The sequence below is a fragment of the Symsagittifera roscoffensis genome, chromosome 3, assembly GCF_963678635.1.
Source record: "Symsagittifera roscoffensis chromosome 3, txSymRosc1.1, whole genome shotgun sequence".
NCBI classification, from domain to species: Eukaryota; Metazoa; Xenacoelomorpha; order Acoela; family Convolutidae; genus Symsagittifera; species Symsagittifera roscoffensis.
Window position 1 is genome coordinate 45541088 of NC_087064.1, and position 13805 is coordinate 45554892.

General features: G+C 40.5%; 2 protein-coding genes across 2 annotated transcripts in view; both read right to left on the minus strand.

The window, feature by feature from the left end:
* LOC134842449 (uncharacterized) overlaps positions 1–6200 on the minus strand; it is a 198493-nt gene extending 192293 nt beyond the window's left edge. Inside the window, exon 1 of the mRNA XM_063858792.1 lies at positions 6174–6200. The gene's annotated coding sequence lies outside the window, so the exon portion shown is untranslated. The remainder of the gene's footprint in view (positions 1–6173) is intronic.
* Positions 1–6204, minus strand: part of LOC134842448 (uncharacterized) — a 186744-nt gene extending 180540 nt beyond the window's left edge. The window contains exon 1 of the mRNA XM_063858790.1: positions 6172–6204. The gene's annotated coding sequence lies outside the window, so the exon portion shown is untranslated. The remainder of the gene's footprint in view (positions 1–6171) is intronic.
* Positions 6205–13805: the final 7601 nt, after the last annotated feature.

The following is a 13805-nucleotide window of genomic DNA, read 5'->3' on the forward strand; positions in this document are numbered from 1 at the left end:
TTGTCCGGGGAGACGAATGATGAGAAGAACCAGCGAGCACAGGATCAACACCCGGGACAAGAAAGTTTGTCCGGGGAGTCTGAGATAGATGAAAAAAATCCTGATGAGAAACAGGACCTGGAGAACAAGGTTTTGTCCGGGGAGTTCAGATGGATGCGAAGAAGGCACAGACATGATCTGGAGGAGCGTGCAGACTCCAGCAGAGCCTCTTCAACAGATGACAATTCCCGAAACTCAGGAATGGACACCTATTCAGACAGGAACTCGAGCTCTGGATCAGAACTGTCCGAACTAGCGGTCCACACACTACTAGTGGAAACTCGGGCAAGGGATCTGGACAGAGAGGTGTACCAGGATCCTGACAGCGATCGCTTCCTTATACCAAGCGAAAGAGTCTTTGACAACGCAGCCGATGATTTGGAGACAATAGCGGTATCGAAACGTTCGATAAGTCTGTTGCCGCAGAAAGAGGTAGTCAGGACTGATCTTCAGCCGTTTAAACAGGAAACACAGCCGTTGGCGAAGATTTGGTGCGTTAAGATGGAAGAAGACACACACCAGCTCAACGAGCTGAATAGTCAGATGAGGGTCATGAAGATGTACTTAAAGGCGAGATACAGACTCTCGGATCTTCTAAGGGCGCAAAGAAATGATCGCATGACAAGCAACCTGAAAAGGTGGATCGAGAATGGTTCTCCGGATAAAGGGGACCTCGAGGAAGATAGTTATCGCATCCTGAGACAATACTTCATGCAGAAGGAAGGGAGGTTATATTTGAACAAGGACGGGATTGTGGCTTGCAAAAGAAGAGAGGAAGACAGAGTCCCATACAAGTATAACGCGATAGTGTTACCGCAACTCTATCAGACAGAACTATTTTTCAGATCACATGATCAGATGGGCCATCAGGGGATCGACAAAGTATATCAGAGGATCCTGAAGCGCTTTGAGTGGCCTGGGATGAAAAAGGCATGCGAGAAGTGGATAACAGCATGTCTGTCATGCCAACAGGTGAATGATCCAAGGAAGTTGCGATTTCCTTTGCAATCGATCGAGTCGTCTGAATTCAACGAGGTGGTGCAGATAGATCACCAAAAGATATGCATGACAGACAATGGTTATAATCAGGTGCTGGTCATGATAGATCATTTTACGAAGTATGCAGAGGCCGTGCCCTGCATAACTGCCTCGGCGGAAGAGACATGCGACCACCTGATCAATACGTGGATAGCGAGACATGGCTGTCCGATGACGTTTCAATCGGATAATGGAACAGTTTTCGTAGGAGAGCTTACGAAAGAGCTTATGAGACGCTCACAGGTCGCTCAGGCTCACTCCACGACATACCACCCTCAGACGAATGGCTTAGTGGAAAGACAGAATAGGACGTTAGTGTCGATGCTGAGAGTATATTGTTCCAGGTCAATGACCGATTGGGACATATACCTTCCACAGGTGATGGGAGCATATAACAGCACGCAACACTCCACCACCGGAGTCAGTCCACACATGATACTAACTGGACACGAAAAGCCTCTGCTGTCGATGTCGCAAGTCGAGAACCAATCACTGTGTGGGCGTTGAAGTCTCCTAGGGCTGTTTTTCTTCAAGGATTCGTAAGATCAAACGTTTGTAGTAGAAATAGCGATTTATCGGGTACCTTAGGTTCCAGAGTTACTTCGACAGTCACCACAGGTACTTCCTCACTGACTCGTAGCTGAAGTTTTAACGCGGGTCTTGTATACATTCGCGAAAGTTAGTCAGCTACTGCAATTGCTTTTCCTGGAATATGACCCAATACGAACGTGAAAGCCATCAGCTGATCAACCACAATTGGGGTGGAATAATCATTGGTTAAAAAACTGATAATCTTTTGTTATCAGTTAACACGATTGTTGGCAATTTAGAAGCTCCGCACAGAAGTCAGCAAAAGATGAAAATGCAAAATGAACCACACGAAATTCTTTTGCATAGATGGACAGTTTAGGTTGTGCTGGGCCGAACGTTTTGCTACCAAACAGGACAGGTGCATACTTCTTTGTGATTTTCTCCCGCTGATCAAAGGTAGAATCTTTAATTTTTTTTGAAAAACTAAATTACAAAAGGGGACCTTCAGTTTAGTTACCGTAAGTGCACAAGCTAGATAGGGCCATACCAGCGATATAAAAATGCATATATATCAGCAATGAAGTCATACATCAGCATTAAATTCATCGTCGTAATGTTAATTTATCTTAGCCGTCCTTCCTCTACAATAGCGCTTATGGAGTTGTCGATAAATTGAACTTTGCGTAGTGATCTGCACCCCCTTATACAAAGTATAGAGCTCCTCAGGAGCGCGAAGCTTATTTTAGTTCTTATGTAGTTTATAGATTCTGGATAGCTTTCTTGTCTTTTTTCATTTAGTTTTTCGGCCAATCGCTGCATCGTCCGCGTGGCTGTTGGAGCAGCGCCACCGGTGCATCCAAGAATTAGCGGGCAGAAGCTACTCTGCTCTACGTTTAAAATTCTTTGCTGATATTTGGAGTTCTTCAGCGTTTCGTGGTATTTGTATGCATCCTTATGCAGTTTTCGCGATGTTTTGGCATGGGGGTTGAAAATTTTCACATCAAAGAAAGCGCGGCTGAATCGTGAACCCCAGAGTCCGTTTGCCTTAATGTCAAGTCGTGCCTCAACTTCAGTTGTAGTTGAATTGCTGACAAAGCTTTCGCCTTGCAACGGCTGAAGTTTCGGCTCAATCTCGACGTCATGGCAAACCTCGTTCATGAGGTTGGCGAACGAATGTGTCTCTAATTTCATTATGTCTTATATGTGTGTAACCACCCTTTGCACAGTGAAGCGCATGTATCAAATTAAAATCAGCACCACATGCACATGTGAGTGGGGTTTTTGGTTGGTTCCCATCCGTATCTTAAGTATATACCATCTCTCAACTCTGATTTATTCAGGTTGAATATGTATCTGCTCAGTGGTAGAGCATTGAGCCAGTTAGAGGCTCCCTTTTGATTGAGGCAACAGAGGCCAGGTCGATTGCGTATTTATCTGTTTCATTTAAGGAGTTAATGAGGTTTGTTTTTTTTTTCGATTCGTTCTATCAGTTTTCAATTTTTTGATTTTCGTACATATTTTTTCTTGCTGTGTTACTGCTGTAATAGGATCTTGAGATTCCAGTACTAGTGATGTTTCCTTAGACCATTCTAAGTAGCTTTCATGATCGGATGGCAGCTTGATGTTAAGTCCGCCCATTTTAAGGGGTAAGGAAGATATCTCACGGAACTGGGGGTTTAAAGTGTCTTTACCGACTAGGTTAGGTAATAATTGTTCTTTGATAATACTTTCACATATTTCTAAGTTTTCCATAGTGTTAGGCGTTGTCCTGGCAAGAAATGAAAGCTTTTCTTGAACTCCTTTAGTATAGCAGGCATAAACGTTTTGAGGGGAGGTTTTAGCGATTTTTGTTAGTTTTTTCAAAATTTTGATTTGCTCATTCTGTTGAAATTCGAGGAACATTTTACATTCAGATTCTAATCCTATAACTGAACCAAGCACTCGGGCTCCTGCCTTTATAGTGATTCCTGTATTTGCGAAGATTTTCTGAGCTTTACCGAGTTTTTCATCCTTGACAATGAGTTGGCATTTGGATGTTTTCACGTGGTAGCCGAAAAATTTACCCAGTGATACAATTTTATCGAGGACGGTTCGTAGATTGCTTAATTTGCCGACTGCTTTTCCGTCGTCTGCGTACCATTTCTGGGTTACATCGTCTACTGATAAAAGTTTTACTAGGGGTATTATGGCTAAACCGTACATGGCCATTGCTAGTGGATCCCCCTGGGTTGTCCCTTCTTGAGAGTAGATTGTTTTTTTTGTTAACGAATAGTTTAGATGGATTGGAGTAGGAGTTCTTAATCGCTGTTAAAAGGGAAGGGCAGGTATTTTCGATGTTTTTTAATGCCAGCTTTCGATTCAGCGAGTTGAAAGCGTTTTCGGCATCTATCAGTAAAACAGCATCGGCGGAAGTTTTGCTGTATTGATCTCTTAGCGTGTGGATCGTATATTCAATGCCACATTTTTGTCCTAGGCAGAGTTGGTAGTTTGAACCGAGCGACATGAGTTCGTTTTTTAGGCATTTAGTTATTGTTCGCTCTATTATCCTACGCATAACTTCTCCTATGCCTATAGGTCTTACCCCTGGATTCTTATCTAAGGGTATTAATCTGCATGCGTTATATGGTTCCATTAGTTCTGGACTTAGTTCTTCTGTGGCTAATTTTTTGGCAATTTTAGCAATTGTTTATGAAAATTCAACTGATTGTTGCCCGAAGTGTGTTAAAATACGTGTCCATTCATTTGCATCGAGGCCAGATGGTCCATGCGATCCGTGCGTTCTCATGGCTGCCTTTTTGATATGTTGACCGTTTATCTGATCAAATATCGATGGATGGAAAGGAATTGTTTCGTTTGAGACTGGTGTTATATAGTTCTCATCAATTGGTTCAGATGGTGGGTGTTTCTCTATGAGAGTCTGTTCTACTGTCCTATCTTTGACAATCTCGTCGAGCGAAAGAACGCCTTTAGATGTGTCTGTTAGTTTTGCAATTGCGCTTGATATTTTTCCAGTATTCATTAGTTTGTTGAACTGTTGTGCTTCAGTTTCAGTTTTTCTTCTACTTCCTTTCAACAAGTGCATTTGCAGCGCCTTTCCTTCGTTATATAGTCCATCCAGGTCTCCGTCTTGCCATTGCTTAAGTCGCCTTGCTTTTGTTTTGGATAAAGATCCATCAATTTTGGACTTTGTTTTGCACAGTAATAAGTGTGGAAAAATCATTGCTGCGTGCATTGCGAAGGTATTTTTGTTGTTTTCTATTAGGCTGTTCAAAGTTCTATTGAGGGTTTCAATGAAGTTATAACCAACTTTATTTTTTGACAAGATCATAAAGACCGGTTTCCAGTGGACCACTTCGGTGTATATTTTCCTGGTGGTTTCTATGAGTTCTGGACAGGGGTTTGACCATGGGTCTTGTATTGTTCTAGGTTCTATAGTGGAAGACTCTCCTGAGTTTTGTGAGTGTGGGGCAGTCGAAGGGTGCATTTGGGGGAGCGTGGTTGTAGCTAGGGTTGGGGGATTGCTCATGCTTGTCGTTAGCTGAATGAAATTGGGAGGTGCAGCGATGACAACTGAAATCGTCATAGTGATCACTGCTGCGGGCTAGGCCGCTGCATTTTACTTGCATGTAGCCTGGGCATGTGAAGCACCAAACACCTCCGCCTCGCAGGCTGCTTTTACAAATAAGGCAGTGTGTTTGAGTAGCCATTTTAGGAAGCACGGCGGTGTCAAGTTAGCGAGAGAATCTATAGATTAAACTTGCAAGAAAATTTGTAAAGAAATCATTACCGTAGAACGAGAAATGGATGCCATCACGACAGAACATTTGAGGGATAGGTTTAGGTTGAGGTTAGGCGAAACAATAAGTGTATGGGGGTGTACAAATCTATTTATCAAATTAAACAGCACATAATTATGAGTATAAATTTTGCGGTTTACTTCGGAATTATTACAGTTCTGAATTGTTTTGGGGATGATCAGTGTCTTGGGCTGAATTTTGTTAGTGACAAGGTTAGTCAAGTTTTTCCACTGCTGTTCTAATTCTTGTGGATGCAGCCTGTTGTCATTGTATCCAGCAACTATTGTTACTGTTTTTAGGCGCTTTGGTCTGTATTGTAAAACTGTTTCAAACAGATCATGAAGCGTTGCGCCGCGGTAGGAGTGAATTGTTGATTTTACTAGAGCTGGTTTGATATATTTGTTCCTTGAAGTCCCGATAACTAGTTTCTGTGAGAACTCAGGGATGCGTCTTGCCTGGAATCGCGGCATCAACCTGAAACACAGACAACTGAGGCGAGAAAGGAAGCTCTTTGGGGTGATCTATGAATACTTTCACTTAGGGTTTAAAATTGCTGAGGCAAAGGCGATTAAAAAAAAGAAAGGAGTGGTACAACCTGACGTCGATTTGGAGGTCGATTCACCAGCTCACTCCTTCTTGCGTCTAGTTACGCCAGGGAAACTTCACTCGCCTACGGCTGGGACGGCGAGATTTGTAAGATAACCAGAAGAGGAAAGCCCAGCGCGCATATGATATGAAAACACACAATCGGTAAATTTGAACAAAGAACTATTTAATAAGTTTATCACAACAATTAGGCTAACTAGGTAGAATCTTTAATCATGAGTACATAGCCTGCTGCATAAAAGCTCGCATTAGTCATAAATAAATATTGACAGTCTGGAATTGGCAAATGTAGTGCAAGGTCACAGGCTCGCTCGAGGTCTCGTTTTAAGATTTTCAAGTTTCTATCATGTTCCGTTGTTAAGATAATTTCTTTGTCTGCAAAGAAGGCGATGGAACGGGAGAAGTTTTCTCGTGAGGTCTGAAAGATATGCTTTAAAAAACACCAGGAACCCAATCAAGTGCTGAACCTGGATTATGTTGCTCATTCCGGATAAGGACCGGATAAGATCGGGAACTTACTTCTGAAGAGTCTCTCCAAGTCACTGCCGAAATCACTGCACTTACTGTTTAACCTCATCGCAAATAAAGCCCGATTTCCGGAAAAATGGAAAGTCAGTGAAATTGCACCAATACTCAAAGATGGAGATAAACAAGATGTGAATAATTACAGGCCTATCAGCCTGCTTTCAACAGTTTCAAAACTGCTAGAGAAACTGATTTTCGAGAAGCTGACTCCAATTGTTTACCCAACTCTGGCATCAGCCCAACATGGTTTCAGACCCAAACGGTCAACTATAACGAACCTTATAGAATATCTACATGAAATCTATAGCTGCTTAGAGTCTGAAAACTGCTCCTATCTGAATATCTTCTATATAGATTTCGAGAAAGCGTTTGACAAAGTCACGCATGAGCTTCTCATACAAAAATTGGCTGCTCTGGGGATTGGTGGAAACTGTTTGAATCTATTAAGAAGCTACCTCTATAAACGGAAGCAAACTGTGAGACTAAATGACACTGTTTCAGATGAATTAGAAGTATTCAGTGGCGTACCACAAGGCTCCATCCTCGGACCGCTCTTCTTCTTGGTTTTCATAAACGATCTTCCATCATGTGTCATGTCCAAATCGTTCGGTTATGCTGATGACTACAAAATTGTAGGCGACAACCCTTTAACACTGAATATAGACGTTAGAAAACTGTGGCGGTGGTGTGACGAAAATTTCATGTCAATGAACTTAGGAAAAAGTAAAGTGCTCTGCCTTAAAGGTACAGCTCCTATTGCACTGCCAAACCATGAATTTGAAACAACTGAATGTATGAAAGATCTGGGAATTCTCGTAAATGACACACTCTCGTGGACTCTGCATGCAAAGAAAAGGACCGAAAAAGCCTTGAACGCTCTCTTCATCCTAAAACGGAATCTTTCAAAAGCGACGTTTTGGACCAGAAAGAACGCATATATCTGTTATGTTGTGCCAATTTTAAACTACGGATCAGCCCTCTGGAAACCATCAAAAGGCGACTTAGGTACTCTTGAAAGTATCCAGCGAAAAGCAGTATCATGGATCTTCATCACAAACAACATATCCTATAAGGATAAGCTCCTGAAACTCGATATCCTTCCAATCTCCTTATATCAAGAACTTCATGTTAATCTCTTGTTTGCCAAAATACTAACCGGAAAAGTTGACATAGACTGGCGTAGTCAAGTAACCATCACAGACATCGGTACTCGAAGAACACAAGCAACACGAAATTTTGCCTGCCAACAAATACGTCTGAAGAAGTGTGAATCAGATTACTGGTTTCGAGCTTGCCGTCTGGCCAACCTTTTTAACGATTACTTCATATTTGACATAATCTTTGATCCAGGATGCAAAATTAAACTGCTGGAAGTTTATACGAAGTTCTTCAAAACCCGCTACAACGAAGCAGATTCATGCACTTGGCGGATATTATGTGGCTGCAACAACTGTAGAGATTTGAAGAAACTTAACTTTAACAACTGAAACACGAACGTTGAACCTCCCAATCACTGGGTTTTATGCGAACCCTTGGATTAGTCCTAAATCCTTTGTTATTATTATTATTATTATTATTCCTGGTAACACCAGGAACTGTTCATCTTCTATGAGATTTGCATAAAAGCTGAAATAAATGGTGATGCGGAAGAGAATAGGAACTATATTTTTGATTGCTACCTGGGCAAATTTGGCTCGGCTGAACTTATTCCGCTGGTAAACGCTTTTTAGATTTCAAAGACACTAGTGCAAATGACAAAAGAAATACATGCACTGACCGGTGTGGCAGATTTAGTTTTTTAGGTCAAAAGACCCTGAAGTGCTCTGCTGTTCTGACAGCTTGTCGAAAGTCATAGACTGATTTCTGTTTCGCGGAGGTCACTTCGTGCATTCCCGAACCATATGACTAGGCTCTCCACAGTATCGACAAACAGGTTGCCCACTGGAGGTACAAGTATTAGGCATTGGTGCACTCTGACGAGGTACCAACTGTCCTGATTGATCCATGGCAAATCCAGGTCGTTTTGGACGCTGATTGAATGAATTCTGGTTCGTGAAACTTAGATAGCCCGCTGCATAAAAGTTCGCTTCAGTCAGAATTTCATATTGACGGTCTGGAAGTGGCCTAATTCAAGGTGACAAGCCCGCTCGAGGTCTCGTTTCAAGACTTTCAAGTTACTATCATGTTCCGTTGTTAAATCGAACTCTGTCTGTGCGAAGAAGGCGATAGAACGGGAGAAGCTTTCTCGCGAGATCTGGAATATATTCTTTCGAAAACATCAGGAACCCATTCAAGCGCTGAAATTGTTTAACATTGACTGGAGGTTTAAGGTCCCTCAGGAAGTTTTGCACTTTGAATCGATTCGAGGTCATGGCGTTGGATGAGGTGAAGTCATCCAAGAAAACAATTTGGGGTTTTCCGAATTTGAATTTATTGATGGATAGATTCAGACCTGCTGCGCGTATTCTGGAAAAAATACTGCAAATGTTTGCAATCATCACGGCTGCTGTGTGAGTTGCTGATCCTACTTCGGTTGATTCACATGCTGATCCACATAAACCAAACACCTGTCTGCTCTAATGCACGAATCGAAGTATTGACGGATAAATGAGCTGAAATCACTCACTGTATGTTTGCAACTAACTGTGCTTTCGGCATAATGCCTCTCAATTCAGGTGCTGCAAGAATTGCATTTCGGGCAGCTGCTTGCGCCGCCTGTGCATTTCCCAATGCAGCCCTAGCGTCGGCTACTGCTGCGTCTAAGTCTGCTTGTGTTGCCATTGTTCTCTCTGATCAGTCAATACGGATCGAAGTATTGACGGATAAATGAGCTGAAATCACTCACTGTATGTTTGCAACTAACTGTGCTTTCGGCATAATGCCTCTCAGTTCAGGTGCTGCAAGAACTGCATTTCGGGCAGCTTTCGCAGCTGCTTGCGCCGCCTGTGCATTTCCCAATGCAGCCCTAGCGTCGGCTACTGCTGCGTCTAAGCCTGCTTGTGTTGCCATTGTTCTCTCTGAGGAAAACTTAAAGAAGAATAAATTTTTATTCAGCGAAAAATAGAAAATTATAATTTTTCGAGTCTGAATTTTACAATATTTTAGCCTTTAAGAGCGGAAAAAAAATCGAAATTTTTGTTAATTTAAGTTATATTTCCGTAGGAACAAGTACAGTCATTCGAAAAAGCCGAGTGTCGAAACAAATTTTATAACCAAATTTATGAAGCAATTGCGCGGCCGAGCAATTGAAGATTCTTTGAGGAAAACCTTGAAATTTATCTATTGTATTTTAAATGCGGGCTTCACTATCTCGCCATGTTTAACAAAAGAATTTTTTCACGTTTAAGCTGTATCGTATATTGCAATGGTTAAAATTTTTTCTCCATTTTCCTGGTTGAAATCAGTGTTTACTACTTCACCAGGTTTGAAAGTAGCAACCCAATAGTGAGATGCTGTCAGGGTTTCCCCGGATGTTGCGATTTTGGCCTCCATATATCAATAAGCAATTCTTTTAGGCTACGAGATACGGCAATTTTCGAGATTTTTCAAAAATTTCTAGAAAATGTAATTTTTAATAGTTTGTGAAAATTTGAAATTCGCAAACCTGTAGTTGGGGGATGTCATGGTAGTCTCAGGGGTTGCTAATCTTGCCTCCAAGGCTTATTTCTCAAATCCTTGTAGTTTTCGAGATATGACGTTTTTTTTAATGATTTTTTCAAAAATTCTCAGAAAACCTAAGATTTAAAAATTTAAAAACTTTGAAATTCTCAATCCTGTAGTTGGAAGCTGAGAGGCGAATCTTGCCTCTGAATATGACTGCTCAAATTCTTGTAGTTTTTGAGATTTGATGTTTTTTAGGATTTTTTTTGAAGATTTTTAAAAGAACTTAGATATAAATAATATCACAAAGTTTGAAGCTCCCACCTCTATAGTGAGGCTCTGTCAGGGTACTCCCAGGAGTTGTGAATTTTATCTCCAAATATGATTGCTGAAATCCTTGTAGTTTTCGAGATATGACGTTTTTTGTGTAATTTTTTTTTCAAAAAGTTTTCAGAAAACTTAAATATATTTTTTTTTTCAAATTTTGAAGTTCCTAACCCCCTCTAGTTGGGGGCTGTCAGATCACTCTCAGGGATTGCCAGAGATCTTGCCTCCAATTTTATTTCTTCTAAATTTGAATTTCCCAACCGTTTAATTGGGGCTGTCAGAGTGATCTCAGGTGTTGTGAATCTTGCCTCCAACTGTGACTGCTTTAGTCTCTGTAGTTTTCCAGATATGACGGTTTTTGTTATTGTTTCGAAAAATTTTCAGAAAACTTAAATATATATTTTTTTCAAATTTTGAAGTTCCTAACCCCCTCTAGTTGGGGGCTGTCAGATCACTCTCAGGGATTGCCAGAGATCTTGCCTCCAATTTTATTTCTTCTAAATTTGAATTTCCCAACCGTTTAGTTTGGGGCTGTCAGAGTGATCTCAGGTGTTGTGAATCTTGCCTCCAACTGTGACTGCTTTAGTCTCTGTAGTTTTCCAGATATGACGTTTTTTGTTATTGTTTCGAAAAATTTTCAGAAAACTTACATTTTTTTTCTTCAAATTTTGAAGTTCCTAACCCCCTCTAGTTGGGGGCTGTCAGATCACTCTCAGGGATTGCCAGAGATCTTGCCTCCAATTTTATTTCTTCTAAATTTGAATTTCCCAACCGTTTAATTGGGGCTGTCAGAGTGATCTCAGGTGTTGTGAATCTTGCCTCCAACTGTGACTGCTTTAGTCTCTGTAGTTTTCCAGATATGACGTTTTTTGTTATTGTTTCGAAAAATTTTCAGAAAACTTAAATATATATTTTTTTCAAATTTTGAAGTTCCTAACCCCCTCTAGTTGGGGGCTGTCAGATCACTCTCAGGGATTGCCAGAGATCTTGCCTCCAATTTTATTTCTTCTAAATTTGAATTTCCCAACCGTTTAGTTTGGGGCTGTCAGAGTGATCTCAGGTGTTGTGAATCTTGCCTCCAACTGTGACTGCTTTAGTCTCTGTAGTTTTCCAGATATGACGTTTTTTGTTATTGTTTCGAAAAATTTTCAGAAAACTTACATTTTTTTTCTTCAAATTTTGAAGTTCCTAACCCCCTCTAGTTGGGGGCTGTCAGATCACTCTCAGGGATTGCCAGAGATCTTGCCTCCAATTTTATTTCTTCTAAATTTGAATTTCCCAACCGTTTAGTTTGGGGCTGTCAGAGTGATCTCAGGTGTTGTGAATCTTGCCTCCAACTGTGACTGCTTTAGTCTCTGTAGTTTTCCAGATATGACGTTTTTTGTTATTGTTTCGAAAAATTTTCAGAAAACTTAAATTTATTTTTTTTTCTTCAAATTTTGAAGTTCCTAACCCCCTCTAGTTGGGGGCTGTCAGATCACTCTCAGGGATTGCCAGAGATCTTGCCTCCAATTTTATTTCTTCTAAATTTGAATTTCCCAACCGTTTAGTTTGGGGCTGTCAGAGTGATCTCAGGTGTTGTGAATCTTGCCTCCAACTGTGACTGCTTTAGTCTCTGTAGTTTTCCAGATATGACGTTTTTTGTTATTGTTTCGAAAAATTTTCAGAAAACTTAAATTTATTTTTTTTTCTTCAAATTTTGAAGTTCCTAACCCCCTCTAGTTGGGGGCTGTCAGATCACTCTCAGGGATTGCCAGAGATCTTGCCTTCAATGTTGGCTGCTTGGGTACTGTAAGAGCAAATCTTGCGTCCAAATGCGACTGCCCAATTAGTTTAAGACCAATTAGTTTAAGATTCCGAGATGTGATGTTTCTTTTTTTTTCAAAGATTTTAAAGTTTTTCGAAGAACTTAGATATAAAAAATTTAATGGCTTTTAAATTTTGAATTGAAAAAACTTGAAAAGAAATTTTTTCAAAATTTGAACTTACCAACCCTGTATTTCGGTCAAAGAATGCTGATTTTTTTGCAATATTTACGGTTTTTTATGAGTTATTAAAAATTCGAAGCACCGGAGGTGCGTTACACGCTAGTTTTTCAATGAAATGAATAAAAAATCAGAGCAAAAAATAGCTCTCAACGCCATGTCGTATTTCATTGAATAGATATTTTTTTGGGGTAGGTCACGTATTTTGCATTGTCATTCAATTGGGATCAAATATTCCTTAGTGTTCTCAAACTCAAAGTTTTATCAAAGATTCTAAATACTTTTTCTAATTACTTGGTAAAATCTTTATTACTTTTTCTCGTTTTTTTGTTTCTCGAGCTATTTTATTTTTTAATTTTATCTCAGCGAATGGATCTCTTTCTATCCGCTCGAAGTCCCTAAGAAGCAATTAAGCGGGTTTTTTCTTTCCGTTCCATTGAAATGAGAGAAAATCCCTCCTTTTTGAATGAACTGCTCAACTCCCTTCCCTTCAAACTGAAAAACCTAGAAGGTAAAAAATATCTTAATGTGAAAGGCAAATAGGTTAGGTACAGCTGATTATAGTTCTAAACTGTACAATAATTATATGAAAAAAAACGCGTTAAAAAGAAAATTTACTTTTAAAGTCATTCATTGAGTTCATTAAAGAGAAAAAGCAACAGTTTTCCAGTCTTCTTAATGCCCAAAGAAGTTCGGAGTTTTCCAGAGGTGAGTCCGAGATTTGAAAAACACCGCTCCAACCCAGCACTGAATGAGATAGCATTGGCCAGTCTCGATGCAGAGTCGACCAATTCTTTCGAAGTTCCCAATCGAAGTCGACTCCTCCGCCAAGTTTCACTCTCGACTTTTTGTAACACTCAGCAAAAGGTATTTGTTACAGGGAGGAACTTTTGCCAAGTAATTCGTGAGCTCCGGCATGATATCTTCACCAGCCGTTTCACGGATGAAATCAATGGCTTGTCTGGTTTTATCTGGAGTTAGGTCGTCGCCGGCATTCTTGTGATCGGAGCAAACTAGCATCTAGAACGACGGGTCGGAAGGCGTGTTGAAATCGCTTACCATACTCAGTCGGTGCTTTTTCGGCAACATTTTTCCAAAGCTTGAATGTTTCCGACTGGGTGCAAGAATTTTTGTGGAACTTGCAACGTAACTCCGACTTAATTGTTGAACACCAGTATATCTTCTGCAGATCTCTTCAGAGATATTTAACCCAAATGACGAAATCACATGCCGCTATTCTTCAGATGCTTGTTCGATATTTCTGCAAGCATATGCACGTTTCAGCTCGCTACTTCTTGTAACATACGCCCAGAAATTACACAGCGATGGAGAATAGAAAAAGTCCTTATTGACGTCA